This window comes from Ammospiza nelsoni, chromosome 16, assembly GCF_027579445.1.
Source record: "Ammospiza nelsoni isolate bAmmNel1 chromosome 16, bAmmNel1.pri, whole genome shotgun sequence".
Taxonomy (NCBI): Eukaryota; Metazoa; Chordata; class Aves; order Passeriformes; family Passerellidae; genus Ammospiza; species Ammospiza nelsoni.
The window spans coordinates 8,531,174-8,542,153 of record NC_080648.1 but is presented as its reverse complement, the minus strand read 5'-3'; positions in this window follow the sequence as shown (position 1 = coordinate 8,542,153).

Genomic DNA, 10,980 nt, shown 5'->3' with positions numbered 1-10,980 from the left:
TGAAAGATATGGTCAACAGAAAAAAAATGTGCTTTGTCTTTTCAAATTTCTCTGTAAATCCTGTTTATTTTAGCATGATGTGTACACCCCAGATCTGCACTGTCACCAGAAGTGACTCCCCAGACTTTGTACATTCTGTCCTGCTATTTTTTCCAGCTTCAGGCCATGGCTCACAGTTTCTCTATGAAGCACTTTGGGCGCATTTTTGCCTAATTGGCCTTTGCCAAGTTTATCCTCACTTTGACATCAAACATTTTTTCCAAAAGATAGGGAAAACGCAGGAAATGTATTGGGAAACCAACCTCTCCTATATCAAATCAATTAAAATTATTTCAAAAAACTTCACTGATTAATTTGAATAATCCTTGACAGCCAACAGCATGGAAAAGAGACTCTGCCAGTCCCATGGTTTTCATGTGGACTGGAAAATAAAAAATGTGTTTATGTGAATCAAGTGTAAGAGAAACTTAAAGCACTTCCATGATATTCTGCTGTTGGGAGGGGAGGGTGGCACAGGAGCAGAACATCCCAGCAGAGGAATTCTTGCCCCTGCGTGGTAATACACAAAGTGCAGGACCAAGCAGAGCCATTTTATGGCAAACAGGGCATGGATTTATTGCTGTACCTCACTGGGCAGGTGGCAAAGAGGTGAAGAAAGTTTCTGTCCAGTTCCCATTTTGGTGGGAGTGGGGGTGGATTTCCAGCAGGGAGACCACAGCATCCAGCCTCCAGACAGCAATCCATGCACACACTCAGATCCACTGTGGTTAAGAGCCAAAATAACAGCTGCAAAACAACAAAAATATCAAGTCAGTGGAATTGCAGCAGGGGATTGAGCTGAGATTCAGACCCTTGCCTGGGGTGGTAATGGCAGAGCCACTTGTCTGAGAGCACCACACACCCATCACGTTGGCCTGGCAGGGTTGGTTGGGTGCAAATCCCTTCCAGGTGATTTATTCTGGCTGCAGCCTCAGCCCTGGCAAATGCTTTTGAAGCCAGGGATCTGTAGGGGATGGAGGACATTGGCATGCACTGCTCAGGTGAGAAATTGTCCTTCCACCCCTGTGCAACAGCATCCTTTTCTTCTGTACCATGATTATATTTGCTTTGTCTGCACTTAGCAAGAACTTCTTTCACTAGGAAGAAGAACCCAGAGATCTCCAAGACACTCCTGTCTAAACATTTTGTTTATAAGTGGAATTTACATTAGGAATAGAAAACCAATACTTTGATTTTCTGATGCTTCCTTCAGTACTAGTTCTGCAATACAACTCTGCTGCCTGTTTACAGCCTGCCCTGAAGTACTTTGGGTTTGCAAACTTCAGAGAAGATGAGTTTTTAAATTATTTTTTTTAACAAAAACTGCTTTATGACCTGCCTGAAGTAAAAAGCTGACTTAACTCACTACTCCTAGGTGTAACATCTCCATGCAGCTTTCTCCTCCATGCCACATTTTAGGCAAAGAGCTTTTACGTGCCCTAGAAATTGCATTTAAAAACTCAAGCAGATGAGCTTATCTACAAACAAACACCACAAACCAAAGCAATAAATATAGATGATGCTTTCAAAAGCTTAATAATTTGCTGTCTCCCTGCAACTTTGCATTTAAATGTCACACCAAGTATCATCTCATCTATTTCAGTATGACAGGGTTTGCTGTCCCCCTGGGCAATCTACCAGGAGCCAGCATTTACTCTCTGCCCACTGCAAGATGGCACCGTTGGGGAATACCATGCAGTTTGCAAATTCTCCTTCATCTGGCTCCATCCTACTTGTGTAATTTGATCTATGCAGGAAAAGTGAATTTCTGGAGCTGTAGTGCAGCCTTCCCTCCAGCTGCAGCGGCTGAAGGGAGCAGGAAGGTTCCAGCACTGCCAGCCCTGCACAAGGGAGAACTTGTACAGCCAATAAACCCAACCACTGATTCAAGAGATACTACATGTGCTGATGCTATACATTATGCTGTGACCCACATTTGGGTTTCTCAGCCTATAAAATGTTTTATTGAATTGCTCTGCTAAGTCAGAAACAGCAGACACGAGAGAATGGCGTGGAAGACGTGTGATGGCTTCTCCATGAGCAGTGCAAAAAAGGCAAGGCTGGAACAATGCTGGAAATAAGAAAATGGTTAGTAGGGTCATCCAAAATCAGGCCATCAAGGACAAACTGAAGTTATTTGTATCACCTCAATTAAAGCATTCCCTGGACCTCCTGAGTTCTGACATTGTTGCTTAATGCCATGATCCCATCCTGTTCCTCCACAAATCCTCCACCTGCCACAGGGATGAATTTGGCTGCTAAAGGGAAGGTGGGAAGGTGACTCAGGGATCTCCCCTTGCTCAAACTGCCAGGGAGAGGGAGCTGAGCACGAGGAGACTGCAGGGCAAGGCAGGGAAAGGCAAGGCAAGGCAAGGCAAAGGAAAAGGAAAAGGAAAGGAAAAGGAAAAGGAAAAGGAAAAGGAAAAGGAAAAGGAAAAGGAAAAGGAAAAGGAAAAGGAAAAGGAAAAGGAAAAGGAAAAGGAAAAGGAAAAGGAAAAGGAAAAGGAAAAGGAAAAGGAAGGAAAAGGAAAGCACCTGGGAGAAGCAGGTGCCTCCCTTGCCAGCTGTGCTGGGTCCTGTGCCCATGCTGAGCCAGGGATGGCCAAAGCAGCTGGGGGGATCATTCCCACCCCTCCTGCTGGCCAACAGGCCCTGGCATGGCCCAGTACCAAGGTGAAATTACTGCCTGCTTGAGTGGGGAGGCAGAAACTGAGCCCAGCTGAAATTATGGACTGGCATTCCCCCGTTTCCTGCAGAGCCAGGGTAGAGAAGGGAGCACTGCCACAGGAGCTGTGGCCCCTGGAAATCTGACAGCCATTGGTCATACCCATCTCTTTCCACTGATTTCCACCAATGCCATCCATGTCCACCAATGCCATCCCAGGTGGTCATGGCCATGGCTCCAGCCAACCCCTCTGCTCTTCCTTTTCTGTGGTAATTGTGGCACCCATCCTTGGCTTTGCTGCTGGGAAAAAAAATAAAGAAAAAAGCTTTGGCTTTGGGTACAGAACAAAGCAAAATTTCTGGATTTGGTTGCACTGAGGGTCTCTCCAGATGACTTCTCTGTTTTCTGGTGTCATCATCAGAGATGCAGCTGTGGAAAGGCCCAACCAGTGCTGGTCCAATGTTCACCATCACCCCCTGGGTTCTCCTCCAAACAGGGGCAAGAGGGGCATGATGTACCTAAAATAACCACTTGGATCATTTCTCTGAATTGCTTGGGACCTTCTTGGGGTGGCTTAAATCAAGCATGAAGAACATGGAGTGGCAAGGGAGGGTGGGCACAGACCTCTGGGACCCCTCTGTACTCTGCCTGTAGCTGCAGCTGAACATACATGGCAAAAAACAGCAAAAGCAAAACCATCTCTCCTATGACAAGCAGTCCCAGTTCAGGCTTGGCTCACATACCTGGGGTTCTGTGTCCACTCTGATCAGCAGCACGGGGCTCATGGTGGTGGTGTCCCAGCACCCATGTCCCTTTGGGAAGGACCAAGACTCTTGGAAGGAGCAGTTTCAGTTCCCTGCAGCTCCCATGCTCCAAGCCGCTCTGACCCCCTCTCACATGACCCCCCCTCAATGCTGTTTCTCAGAACTTTCAAGGTACCATTTTCTGCCCCCACAACCCAAACTGGCACACGTCAGCTTTTCCCATCGGCAGGTTCATGTTGCATTATCAATAGTCTGGGGAATGGTTTTATCTGCCCTTGGGGAAGGTGGCCTGTACTCTCCAGTGCATGGTTTGCAGAATGGGGTGATCCAAACCCATGGGAGCCCTCTCCTCATCCCCCCAAAGCCCTGGGACACTGCAGCAGGGCACAGTGCTGGGGGCACAGGATCCTTCCTGGGGTCATGGTGCATCCTGCTCCAGCAGCCTGGCTCAGGGCAGCCAGGGTCAGTGGCCTGGGACAGGTGGGCACAGCACACCCTGCCCTGAGCAGCCCTGGATGTGCAGCAGCCCCTCCACCTGCAGTGATGGGAGCACCCCAGGCTCCCCCTGCCTCTGACACAGCCTCTCAAATTCACAGGAAATTCAATGACGGGGAACTGTCACCACCTTTTTTTTCAGGAAAACCAAGTTTGTCAGGCTAACACAGGAACAAATGGTGAGTGCTGCATCCAGTCCTGCCACTGCACCCTTAAGTCAGTGGTCACCCCATGGAGAAGGAATGCAGTGCAATGGGAAGGGGCTTGTTTGAAATATGAAGTTCAGGTTTCCTCAGGCTCTGTGACACCTCAGTTTCACTGAAAATTTGGGGGAGAAAAAAAGTTTGAACTTAAATGTGTCTAGATTTTCTAAATTCATGTAACAATTTGCATTGTTTATAAGCCTCTAAGCAGGTCCCGGCTGAAACTGGGCTTCCCTGACAGGGCTTGCCCCATCTGGGGCAGCAGCACTGCAGGGCCATGGGGAGCTGGTGAGAGCAGAGCCACAAGTGCTGCTTCACCTGTGTGTGCAGGAAAAGCAGCAAAAGTAATTTAAGAATTTGGGAAGAAATGAGCCATTTTGTCAAGTCAACTCTTTTCCCCACAAAATTTCTGCTGGCAAGACCAGCCATGGTGGGAAACAACAATGGGTTTTTGTCTGATCTCTTGCTCAGGAATGTGGTGGTTTGAATCCCTGAGCTGCTGCTGGTTTTCTGATGTCCCCTTGGATGCCATGAGAGGGACAATGTGACATGGCATGGAACAGCATGGGACAGCATGGGACACCATGGGATGGTGTGTGAGGCCAAGCTGGGCTCTACCAGAGGCATCCTCCCACAATGGGATTTGTGCTACAGAGCTGAGTAAGTCCTGCTTGAAACCAAGTACCAACATGCCAGAAAACGCCCTCAGATGCTTCTTCCTTTACAAACAAGAACACTTTTTTTGGTTTTGCAGATGTTTAAGATCTTGATAAAAGTTTTGAGGTTTTCTTTTCCTTCAAATCTTTGATGACTTGAGCTTGCTGGGGCTACGGCAATTATGGCCAAAGGACATGAATATTTTCTGGCACACAGCTCAGCTCTTCCTCTCCAACAGCATCCCTGTGACAGGCTGCTAATGCCCACGATTCCCATTCTGCTGGTGGTGGCTGAGCTGTAGGGCACTGCATGAGGTCCCAGCATGGCCCAGGGCAGGAGGAGAGGCCCAGGCACCCTCTGGTTCCACATCATCCCCCATGAGACACCTGAGAACAGGAGCCTGGCAGGCACCCAGCCCTGCACACTCCAGAGCTGATCCTGCTGCATACCTGTTTGTCCTTCCCATTGTGGACACCTGTGACCGTGGTCCCAGGGGCTTGTAGGTGAAGGAAGAGATGAGAATGTTGACTCTATGATCAGAAGGCTTGATTTATTATTTTATGATGTATATGTATTACATTATAACTATACTAAAAAGAAATAGAACTAAAAGGTTTCTTCAGAAGCTAGCTAAGCTAAGAATAGAATAAATGATAACAAAAAGCAGCTCTCTCGGACTCTGTCCAAGATAGCACCATCTTGATTGGCCATTAATTATAAACATTCAAGATGGCTGAATCACAGGTGGACCTGTTGCATTCCACAGCAGCAGATAACCATTGTTTGCATCTTGTTGCTGAAACTTCTCAGCTTCAGCAGGAAAAATCCTAAGGAAAAGGATTTTCACAAAAGGATGTCTGCAGCAGAGACCATTGGAAAGCACCAATGGATATTTCTCTGATCATGCCTTGGCTTCACTCAAGCCTCGCAAGGTGCTTGGTTCAGTCCAGCCCATTGCCAACACGCTCCATAGTAAACAGATCCTTGAGCACTGAAAAGAAATTCTCATCTCCTCATCCCAGTATCTCGTGGTCTATCAGCTAGGTGATTAAAATCTGCATGTATACACCAAATGATAGATAAGGTTATTTAAGGAGGAGTCTTTGCCATCATTACGTAACGCCTCTTTTAGACGTGTCTGGCGTCCCACAGCATCCTCTGCTCACCGGAAGACACCTAATTTGGCAGCAGGAATGGAGAAGGTCCTTCTTCAGGCTATAAAAATGGTGCTGTCTCAAGCAGAGAGGCAGAGAGACCCCAGCTGTGCAGCCCAGCCAGCCCAGGCCGTGCTCAGAGAGCGGTGCCAGGATGCTCCCCACACTGAAGGCAGCTGTCACCCTGCTCTCCCTGCTCCAGCTCGTCTCTGGCATACCTGTGACTTTATCTCACCTTCAGCAAGCACTGAAGGAGATCACCACCAGGATCCAGGCGTTCAACTCAGAAGCACAGGTAAATGCTGCTGCACCTCTCAGCTTTGCTTTGCTTTCTGACCTTGTTATTGATGATGATGGTGATGATGGTGATGATGGTGATGATGGGGATGATGTTCCTCAGTGTCCAAGGCCAGCTACTGGACTGCCACCACAGGGACTGGTGCCCACCTGGGTGGCAAGAGCCCTTCCTGCTGGCTCAATCCACTGTGTCCCACCTATCATTTGGGCACCCTGGCCCATCTCACCCTAGACTTTGTGTGATCAGCACCTGACTTGGTGGTACAAGCAGCTCCTGGGGTCGGGTCAGGTGAAGTTTTCCACCTGACATTAGCTACTTGTGCTGAGGAACAAGAAAACCTTCTGTGTCAGGGTGGCAGAGGCAGCTCGGGGACATGGACATGGTGGTCTGGGCAATGTGAGCTCCTCTACTCCCAGTGAGCACACAGGGATTCCTGTGCCTTCCCAAACAAGTGCTCTGCAGGCGCAGGTCCTGTGTCCAGGAGCCTGTTTGGAAGCAACTTGCTGAGAGACAGATCTCAGTGCTGGCAGCAGCAAGGCTGCATCCCTGCCATGGCCGGCTGCAGAGGGATGGGCACAGAGGGCACCCCTGGGATGGTCTCACAGTGACGGTCCTACAATGGCAGTCCCATAACCATGGCTCTCCCTTGTGTTGCCTCTGCAGGTGCCCTGCAATGACACCCGAGTGGCACAGGTTCCCTTCACGGATCCAAAGGTAAATACCTACAGGGGATAGGCAGAAAATGTTTTTATCATAAGTGCAGACATAGCCAGGGCCCTCCTCCCCGTGGGGCACAGCTCCTGTAGCTGAGGGGGCTCCATCAGTTCCTGAGGGCTGCCCAGTGCCAGTCCCTGGGGTCAGTGTGCAGCTCCACGCTGGCTGTGCCTCCAGCCCCAGCCCTGGGCCGCTGCTCTGACATGAACCACGTTAGGAGCTCCCTGTGGAACCTCCTGCCAGCCCTGGACACCTGAATAAGCAACTTCAGCTCAATTCAACCACACGGCTCTAACAATTCCCCTCCGTGTTCCCCAGCTGCCAGAGCAGGAGCTGCTGTGCCAGGCACAGGTGGCACTCTCCAAAGTCACCATGTGCAAGAAAACCTACGAGCCTCTCATCAGCAACCTGAAGCTCCTGCACGGCAAGAAGGTAAGCAGGGGGTGCTGCTCCTCTCCTCCTTGTGCTGTGCCCCACAGCTCTGCCCCACGCTGCCTGTGCCCCACTGTGGGGCTGGGCAGAATTTGCTCTCTTGAGTGGGGCAAGAGCTGGGCATGGCAAACCCGCCAGTGCTTGGGTTAATCTGCCCCTGAGGGGGATGACAGCTCCCACCGTCCCCAGCCAGCCCACAGCAGGGGCCATTTGGCCACAGGGGACAGATGTTTGTCCTTAGCAAAGGACAATTCCCGGGCCAGCATCCTCACCACTCTGGGTTATTTACTGAGTTATTTATGAGGCACCAGAGGCAAGCAAAGCATCTCTCTGTGCTGGGAGCCCAGCTACGCACCGAGCCAGCCGCCAAACCCTGCTGCCAGCTCTGATGTATTGACACTTTTCCTTCCCCAGAAATGCAACGTGAGCGATGACAATGAGATTTACCTGCGCCACTTCTTGCCCGCGCTGGGGAACTTCACGCAGGGGATGTTCCGGCGCCGGGGCTGGGCTGCGCAGTGATGACGGCTGGCACCGCTGCCAGCCCCAGCCCGGGACCCGCTGCTGGCAGCTCTCACACGGGCTCTGCCCAAAGGTTTTGTTCGGGTTTGTGTTGTTTTGTGTTGTCTCTCTTTGCTCCTGGTTTCCCGCGCTCCCCCAGCCCTGCTGCATCCCTCCCGATGCCAGCCGGCTCTCCCGGGCAGGCTGAGCCCAGGGGGCTGCTCCTGGCTGGAATGCCCCTGTGCCGGGCACCTGGCGTGTCCCAATTCCCCGTGCAGGGCCGTGTGCTCCATTCACTCAGCTCTCATTTGCCCAATGCCGCCCTGAGCTCTCCGCGGCTCCTCGGGCCGGGACCGAGCCCCGCTCCGGGCTGGGATCCCCGGGCAGGGCCGGAGCCCTTAACTCATCCATCTGCTCCTGCACCGCCTGCCAAAACCAAAGCCCCGCTCATTATCGGCTTCCTGTTCCGCTTAGCGACGGGACGTTTCTTCACAATCATCTTCTCTTCCTAAAGAGATCGAAATCTCGTCTGAGGTGGTGAATTTTTCTCTGATGTGCGGCTGGGTGCAGCTGGGGGGAGGCGATCGCTGGGACCAGGGCTGGGGAAGCGCAGCAGCCGAGCAAAAGCTGGGGGGGAAATGGGTCGGAGGGGTTGGACCTCTCACTGCAATTTCAGTATGTCTCTTCTATTGTAGGCAGCTTCTAAGTTATTAATTCTGAAGACAGGAGAGTCTGTAGGATAACTTTGAGTCTAATGGGTGCTCACTGGCACAATAATTTGAAATTTGTTTATTTATTTTTATATGTTATTTAAATAACTTATTTTTATAGTGCGTAACCTCCAAGAAGTGCTGGCTTGTTGAAAGCTTTTCTTTGCTGGGGACCTAAAATAAAAAGGGAAAGCCAGTATTCAAGGTTTATTTTGAAATTACATGGTAGTTCTGTGGAATACAATCATATTTAAAATACTGCTACCTCATTTCAGGGAACTCTTACTGTCTGATTGCCTTTGCACAACAACGAATGAACATGTGCTGATTTGTAATTTATTGTTGTTCTATTTAAAATATTGGTATTATGAGAGTTAATATATTCAAGTTCCCATGTATTTGAATGTCTTAATTTTATTATTTTGTTAATAACAACTATGCACTGATTTTATTGAAGTGTCCCTGGGCTTAAGCAATAAACAACTGAGTTAAGAGCTCTTGGTGTCCATAGTTTATGCTGTCATTTCCCTCTTACCCTCAGCAGTTAGTGAGGAGCACTGGGGTGTGCCTCTTGGTCAGGAATGCTGGCATTTTTGGGGCAATGTACAGTAATTTACCCACTGTGCCACTGGGAGCAAGGCCTTGAGAAAGGAAAAGGCACCAAAGAACCCACCTGGCTCGTGGCTTAGGAAATGGGGGAAAGGAAGGGCTGGAGCAGGGAGGACGGGAGCCTTTGTTTGGGAAGAGGACTTTGTGCATGGGGCCAGGGTGGACAGGGGTTTGGGGGGCAGGCTGGGGGGAGCCAGCAGGAGCCCAAGGGGAGCTGCAGGCAGGGGAAGCCTGGTCTGGTGGGACAGGGAAGGGATGGGGCTGCCTCGCAGACCAGGACCTGCCTGGGGCCAGCTGCACACATGGAGGAAACAAATCCACAAAACAACTGCTGGAAATCGTTGCTCATGCTCCAAGTGCCTGCAACAGGGGCTCAGCTGCAGCCTTGGGATGTGCCCTGGATAAACCCCAGCACTGTCAGCAGCAGCCATGGCAGCAGCAGAAATAAATGCATGAGAACAGAACATGGACAGTTCCCTCAGGCCCATGGTGCGACCCTTGGGATGGAGCTGTACAGGCCAGGAGCTGGACTCAGTGACCCCTGTGGGTGCCTTCCAGCCCGTTCTGGGCTTTGTGATTCCATGATCCCTGTTGCCATCAGCTGCCAGTCCCCTCAGGCGGGAGGTGACAGCTGGGCAGACCCAAGGCTCTGTCCCAGTGGCTGTCCTGGGATATTTCTGGCTGGGACAAAGAAGGGAGACCTGACCTGGTGGCTGTGAGCTCTGGCAGAGCCCAGGCTCAGCAGCCACAGGTGCTGGACCCCTGTGGGATGGGAAAGGCTCCACAGAGCACAAGGAGCTCCAAGAGGTGAAACACTGAGGACACATTTCTGAATCAAGCACATCTTTGGTGGGGACACAGGGCAGGTTCATCCCTGGATGGTGGCTGGATGAAGGCACAGCCAGGGCTCCAGGAACACTGGGGACCCCACGGGGGCTGCAGCTGCCCCTTCAGAGAGCAGTGGGGCCATCACTGCCATCAGCTCCATCCCTCCCTTGGGAAAGGACATGGAAATGTTTAATTTGCTGTTGTGTTGGGTTATTGACCCTGGAGGGATGTCAGGGTCCCACCACAGCACCCCTGTCACCCTCAGCTGGGCAGAGGGGAGAGAACATAACAAAAGGCTTGTGAGTCAGAGTAAGGACAAGGAAAACACAATCAGCAATTACTGTCACAGGCACAATAGAGTCAACTTGGGGGAAAACTACTTTAATGATTTAATTATTCAATTTATTGTGAATTAAATCAGCAAAGGATAAGGAGAAATAAAAATTAAATCTTAAAATACCTTAGTCCCACCCCTCCCCTCCTCCCAGGCTTAACTTGGCTCTAGATTTTCTCTCCTTTCTCTTCCAGCTGCAGCTGTGCAGGGATTTCCCCCAGGGCACTGCCCAATGGGCTGGGCCCTGTCCAGCAGCAGATCCCTCTTGGAGCAACTGGGGTTGGCTCCATCAGGCATTGGGAAACCTCCCAGCAGCTTCTCACAGAGCCCAGCCCTGAGCTCCCCACTACCAAAACCTTGCCATGGAAACCCAACACACCTGGTGACTTTCTCATCACACAGCAATGCAGTTTTCCACCATGATTCAGCCTGAGTAGAGCAAAGGTTAACTTTTTCTGTGATTTGAGCATTTTCTCTTCATTGATCTAGAGCTTTCCACCATGATCACTGGGGAATCCCTGTGTCTGCATGATGGGGCTCCTGCCTCCATCACCTTCTCCAGCATCACTTTCAGGCA